Consider the following 7,075-nt stretch of genomic DNA (forward strand, 5'->3'; position numbering starts at 1 on the left):
CTTCCCTTTGTCCTTATCATGTGTGACTGCAATTTATCACAAAGAAAAATGTGTGACTGAAATTTTGTGCATGGAAATTTCAACAACTTGAGAACAAAAGAGATGTTATTTATCAATTCAAATCATTGATCAAAAGCCCTGCCCCAGAGGATCTTACTAATTTACGTGTAGTGGTCCACGACAGTTAAATCGGGCTTGTTGAAACGAGCAGCTAGGTGTTTCTCAGCAAGTGCTAGTCCAACAGCGTTTGCTAAGCCCTGCCCCAGAGGACCTACATAAATAAATATTGATACATAGCTGCCATAACCACTGAATTTAAAATGAAATTATGATCAAATTAAATCATAACAAAGTATTAAACAATAAGTGATTGTAGTACTTCCGGGATCTATCTAATGGCAGAGCAAAAGGTACAAAACAGACGAAACAATGTGTTTATTGAAGAAAGAACAAATGTAGGGATACTATCAGACGCAGCTGCCCAGCCACCTCTACTTGTGGGAATAGCTATCCTTCTATTCCCCGTCGCCTCCCCCCCTCCACCGACGTGGTGGTTCCCCCTCTCCTCCTCCGTCTCTGCTCCCTTCCCCGGCTCGGCTCTCTCGGTGTGACGGCCGCCATCATCGTTTGGCCATACAAAGCGTGAAATGATCACGGGAATGCCGGAACATGAGAACGAGTGAAGAGAACAAAAAAGTGATAGATCCATTAAAAATTTAAAAGAACAAATGATGAAGTTTCAAAAATTGTTCCTGTATTTCTATATTCTGCTCCTTCTATTTGTCTTTTAGTAACTTCTTACTGATGGTTGTATTTATACTATAATAAAGAAGATGAACATTTTATTAGCGCTCCTTACATTTGTCTTGGTGCTACAATTGTGACCACGCTTTGTTTGAGTAACGTTTGTTGATAGATCTGACCCACCTGCTGTTATGCGATAAATTATTCAGGCTTGTTAACCAAGAAAAGTGGATGCTGCAGCCCCATCAGATCACTGCTGAGTACAATGCCGCAATCCCTGAGGCCGAGCGCGAGAAGCTGAAGGACACCTCCTTTGAGGATCTACTAAGGGGCGCACATGTTTGCACCACCAAAACTCACTGCACTGTCATTCCAGTTTTGTTCAGCTCTTGATCTATTGGTTTCTCATACAAGAGGCAATTGTCATCCCTCCATGGGTTGCTCTCACCATCAGGCTAAGGCCCGGTGTCTGGTCTGGAGAGTATGTGAGGGAGCTTGGTGTTGAGGAGTTAAGTGTCCCTGAGTATTTGCAGCTCAAGGAAGAACTGGCGAGTGGAAGGTATATGTGATTTTGTGAAATTATATTAAGATTCAAGAGTCTATCTTAGTTTTACCATATAACGCTTCTTCTGTTCAAATTGCAGCACCGATAACAAATTTGTGCTTGAGCTGGAATTTGAGCCATTCAACGCGCCCATCGCTGTCGAAGTCCACTGGCAACGGTGTGCAGTATCTGAACAGGCACTTGTTGTCGGAGCTGTTCCACGACAAGGAGACATGTACCCATTGCTTTACTTCCTTCGCGCGCACAACTACAAGGGGATGGTAGGTTACACTCTCCGTGTCTCGCTTTGTAGATCGGATCACTCGACTATATCTTTGCTGAAGGTTCTCTAGAAAAACTATATCATTGTTGTTGAAAACTGACAGGCTTACATCATTTGTTAATGGCATGTCAATCTCTTATAGATATATCTAAAAGCAGCATATGAGCATAGTCAGCCTGTAAGAAAATATAGACACGATCTTACTTAATGTGTTGGGGATTTGCCCTGATGATATGTGCATTTGTTAAGTAAAAAATGTTTTAGAACAAATTCTTTAACTAAGTGCAAAAGCCTGATGATCCAATCTACAAAGTTTGAACTGAACTGTTACACCTGCTGTTTAATCACGATGAGCATGTAATATTTTCTTTCTTTCTTCAGACCATTATGTTGAACGACAGAATTCGCAGTCTCAGTACCCTGCGACTCTAAGGTGCACTCAGGAAGGCAGAGACACATCTGTCTCGCCTTCCAGCTGACACCCCATACTCGATATTTATCCTACAAGTTCAGCATCTGGGACTAGACTATTCCAATTTAGAGAAGTTAACACGATATTTGTATTGGACAGTCAGCAAACATAATTTTGTGCCCAGAAAGATATGATGGTATAACTTTGCTAAATAAAAGTTATAAGTCATGAATTGCGCTCTCTCTCTCAGTTATCAACCTGTAGCTTGCGGCTGTGTGAAATCACAATTCAAGTGCTTAGCATCACGTTAATGTTACAGGTATTCAAAAGATATTGCAGGTGGTCAGGAGATATGACATTTTTTTACTTCTACATATGCAATCTGGAAAAAAAAAAGTTCCAGCTTTTTATTTAACAAGTAGTCTTACAGCCGTAGCCAACAGAGTATAAACTGGAAAAAGATCAAAAGATAAGAAAGAAAAACAAGGACATCACACAACGATCCACTTCTACATACGCATTGATAAGAAGGTAGCACTAGCACCTCATCTTGGCACATTGTCAAAGATTTTCCAGTTTTTATGTTTCATCCCTGGAATTGGATGACCACCACCAGCAAGCAACTATGCTTATTACACTGGCACAAAAACATGGGCTGAAACAGATAGATCTTTGAAACCAACACCACCCTCCCCTGTAACCTTGAAGTTGAACTAGTCCTCTGGTTTCCACCAGCCAGGTGTTAAGCGATGAACGAAATAGTGGTGCCTCCGGAACTCGCCGTAGCTGCGAAGCCCGATGTTGCAGGGTTTCTCAGGGCACTTGAAAGTTTGTTCCAGGCTCAAGCTGTGCTCGTCCCGATAGTGATTATTGATCTGTTCAACCAAAGCTAGAAGTCAGAAAATAAAAATTAATATATGCACCAATCAATATTATGAAGAGGCTTACATCATTTATCTTCACTCGAGAGCAGTAAAGTCCCTCAAAACAGCATAGATGACATACGAAATTCTTCTTCGAACACTGTGCGAGTGCTTGGCAGTACTCCACATACAGGTTCACCTCACACTCTGGCACAAGCTCCTGTTGAACCATCTGTGAAGAACTAACCATTTAAAACATACTAGCGGAATAATCTAAAGGTAAAAGAGGCAGAGGTACTCTAGTTAAAGCTACAAGTCTTCCACGTATTTGTTATTCGAGATGGGCATATAATAATCTATTCTTCAAAAATTTGCAAAGACGTTGTTATCCTGATCAGGATTTCTAGTTCCTGTTTTATGTGGCCTTGAATCAGAACTGAATTGTTTGGCCTTATCTCTCAGTTCCACCCTTCACAAGAACCAATCGAATCCCCCTAGCTGCTTTTGCTGAGCTGAATGGCAATATTGGATTGGTTGGTAGTACCCTGATTTATGGATCACACTGCCAGCCTCTAACTGCTGGGGTTAATCATCGTCATAATTAATGTTGGAAAATATTTCAAGTTGTTTATGTTTTATTTGTTTTCAGCAAGGTGTCGTCTAAGACAAGGTGTTGGATACTTCTATGTTGGCAACTCATAACTGAACAGTATCAGAAAAAATGATGACATGTTAGCTATGATCTGAAGGGTGTCACAGAAACTGCATTTAGTTTCAATGGTAATACTGAACAACATGCACCAGATTTTAGTTTCAATGTTGAGATCAGTATTTCTGTTGAAACTAAAATCAACGCAGTTTTGGTTTAGTGAAACAATTGTTAGCTCTTTGGTCTTCCTTATTTGGCTGTAATAACACTGCTCGTAGAAAGAAACAGTCATTCTACTTTGTTTCAAAATGTATCATTGGTTGTCACACAAAATGAAATCTCAAAGGGACGAGTGTTATTGCACTGAACACACCTTGGCAAACGTCAATTCTGCCTGGAGACAGGAACGACTGTTTTGAAGGTTCAAAGTTGGTTGTAATTACTAAGGATAGAGATATTGCATCTGAGAAAGTTTAGGTGTTCACTGCCAAAGTTTTATTTTATGGCAAATTTTAGCAGGTCCGGCTAGTTCATACCACCGTTTAACTAACCAAGTAATAAGAACTCACGTATAAAGAAGGCATATGAGGGACTAGATTTTAAGGAAGCGGCGAGAGATGGCCTTACATGTATCGGAGGGATGGATGGGGCTGTAGGTGTTGTTCTGTTCTTTCGAAGCCAGTCCTCCCACACAGGTATTCTGCTCGAGTTGGGTGGCTTTTTCTTCTGTGAATACCTAAATGCATGGTGCACTGCAGGCTTTTTCTCTGTTTTCTTCTTCTTCCCCTTTCCGTTGACCGGACTTCCATTGTCAACTTCAGTAACGTCTTCTTCGCTTTTTAACAGATCTGAGGAAACAGAGGCAATCAATCGATAATTCAGTTCAATTAGTTAGCAAGAGCAGTACACTGTTTTAGAGAAGAGGAAAGGCAATTACCTGTTGGATGGCATTTTGCATTAGCTTCAATTCTTGTAAGCATCTGACGCAGTTGGTCTTGGACAGTGGCAATCCTATCTTCAGAGCAGTCCCCTGGGGTGCAACCAACGGGCACATCATGTCTGCCCGGGTCGTCAGGGTTATGGACTAGAATGGCTCTTCGCACAATGCTCATTGCGTACTCATCTTGGTCAAGTGCAGAGTAGAGCTCAGCCAGGAACTTTGCAATGATGATAGAACCTTTGAAAGCAGCAGCTGCTTCATGGACCATCCGGATCAGCTCTCTTAACATTGCCTTGAACTGTGGTCCACCCACTGTTGTAGTGTGCTTCAACTCCACATAACCTTCTAGCATGCGTGCTCGGGCACAGTAGCCATAAGTTGCAGCCAAGTTCTTTGCCTCCTCTCTTGCAGCAGCAAGATCACCAGCAACATCCTTACGCAAGATCTCCTCCACTTTAGTAGGCACAAACTGATCGCACACAAATCCCATTATCTCGTGTAGCTTATCTGAAGCTTCTGCTCTTGCTTTGGTAATGTTGTCCTTGGGCGACGAGTGGATGAGCTGGTAGCCCTGTTCGAGCCCTTCAAGCCTGTGGCTGGCGTGCTTGGTTCGCCGTTTGTTCCCGTGTTGGGTGCGGGTGCGCCGACGAATATCATACCAGATGTTATGCCTGGCTGGGCCGTCCGGGTCAATCATGGTACTGGCATGCACGAACTAAGATTGGATGTCAGCAATCCGGTCAGTGAACCCATTGGCATGAAGAAACACAACGGACGCAACATCTGTGTCGAAGGGGAGCTTAATCTCAGGAAGGACTTCCTTCTCAAGCTCACCGAGCTTTGCAAGGCACATCAGCTCGTTCCCTCGGAAGACAGGAGTCACGATGCAGCGTGGCGCAAACCGCTTGGCTTCGGTGAAGTAGGCCAGGGCCAGAACTGAATGATCGCGCGACTGGCGCAGCACATCCTCATCATCAGTCTTGGACCCCGTCTCGAACAGCTCTGAACTCGTCTGGCTATGAAGATCACCTGCCAAATTGAGAGCCACCGTGGACCGCGGGTGGGCGGCGACGAGCGCCTCGGCGAGTGGCAGCGCCTCGGTCATGCCCCCGTTGCCGTACAGGAGCTTGGCGATCTCTCGGCACTCATTCCTGATGGCGGTCGCCTCGCCCTCTTGGCGGATCTTGGCCCGCTGCTTCCTCGTGGTGCCCTTGGTCGCCGATGGCTCGGCGAGCGCGTCAGCCTTGGTGAGCTGCGCCTCGGCGAGCACCTCGTCGTGCTCATGGACCAGTGTCTTCGCGGCGCCCGCTTGGCTGTTGAGGATGATCTGGGTCGCAGACGACGAAGCCTGCGCGTGCGCCTCGGCGAGCACCTCGTCGTCCGCAGCGGCGCCGTTTTGACGACGACGACTCCCAGCCGCTCCTGGGTTCCTCGCGGCGACCAGGGCTGCGGACGGCGAGGGCGGCGCGTTCGCGAGCACCTGGTCGCGGGCCAGAGCCTCCCCCTCGTCCTCGTCTCGACGAAGAGCCCTCGCGGCCGCTCCTGGATCGTTGACGCCGACACCGGTCGCCGGCGGTGAGCCCGGCGCGTCCGCGAGCACCACGCCGCGAGCGAGCGCCTCGTCCATGTCGTCGGTCGGACGACGCCCCCTCGCGGCCCCTCGCCCGCTGCCTCCCTTCGACGGGGCGGAGCCAGCGTTGCTCATGGTGGGACGGAGGAGGGAGGACGTACGGGAGCGGGGAAGGGGAAGAAGCCGCGGCCCGCTTCGGAATGCCGGAGGGGGAGAGGTTGGGCCCGTCGACGCGGAGGCGCGGCGCGGGGAGGACGTCGGTTTCGGGCGGCGCGGCGCCGATGGGGAGGGCGGATTCGAGGCGGTGGGGGGAGAGGAGCGAATAGGAAGAGGGTTCGGGGGTTGGGTGGTTGGTTTGGTTGCCGCGGCGACGGCGTGGGCGTGGAGAGGATGGTTTAGCTTGCGTGGGCGTGGCGACAAAGCGCTGGGCTGGTTGGAGGGTTCAAGCTTCTCTCCCATCCATTTCCTTCTCTTCTTTTCTCCTTTCCCCTTCATTGCTGCTGCACCCATTTCGAATTTCAAATTCCTTTTCCACCCTAATACTAATTTTGAATATGGTTGCTCGTTTTTCGTCACCTCCTTGGAATTAAAGTGTCTGCTCGTTCATCGCAGTCGACATATATTTGGATTGAAGAATGTCACCACTTTTCAAGTTTCTACATCCTAATTGGTGGCAAGAAGAAAAAAAGGTGTTGTGCTCTCGGTTTGCGAAATTAATCATAGTCATGCGATAGGAAATGCGGAAGTTGAAACCATGGTGGCTAAAGTGCAATGAGGAATGGAACAGAAGAAATTTCTCAAAACTGAAATGTTTTCCGCATTTTTTGTCATAAGGAGGCCCGGCCGCGCCCGCCATGTCGGACGGGTGGGGCACACGCGGAAACCCAACGGTCCGAGGCGGAGCTCACCAGGCGGAGATGGAGGTCGTCCAGGCACGACATGCCGCTTGCGTTGCAGCAACCTTGCCTCCGAACTCTCCAGAGGGGTTGAGGGTGGAGCAGGTGACAAGTATATATTATCTTTCTTTTTTTTAACTATGCACGTGGATGAATTTCATGGTGCATGTAGGG

The 7,075-nt window shown here is 47.2% G+C and overlaps 1 pseudogene; it reads right to left on the reverse strand.

The window, feature by feature from the left end:
* Positions 1-2,696: 2,696 nt before the first annotated feature.
* LOC119360458 lies at positions 2,697-6,062 on the reverse strand (annotated as a pseudogene).
* Positions 6,063-7,075: the final 1,013 nt, after the last annotated feature.

Source organism: Triticum dicoccoides, chromosome 2B (genome assembly GCF_002162155.2).
Source record: "Triticum dicoccoides isolate Atlit2015 ecotype Zavitan chromosome 2B, WEW_v2.0, whole genome shotgun sequence".
NCBI classification, from domain to species: domain Eukaryota; kingdom Viridiplantae; phylum Streptophyta; class Magnoliopsida; order Poales; family Poaceae; genus Triticum; species Triticum dicoccoides.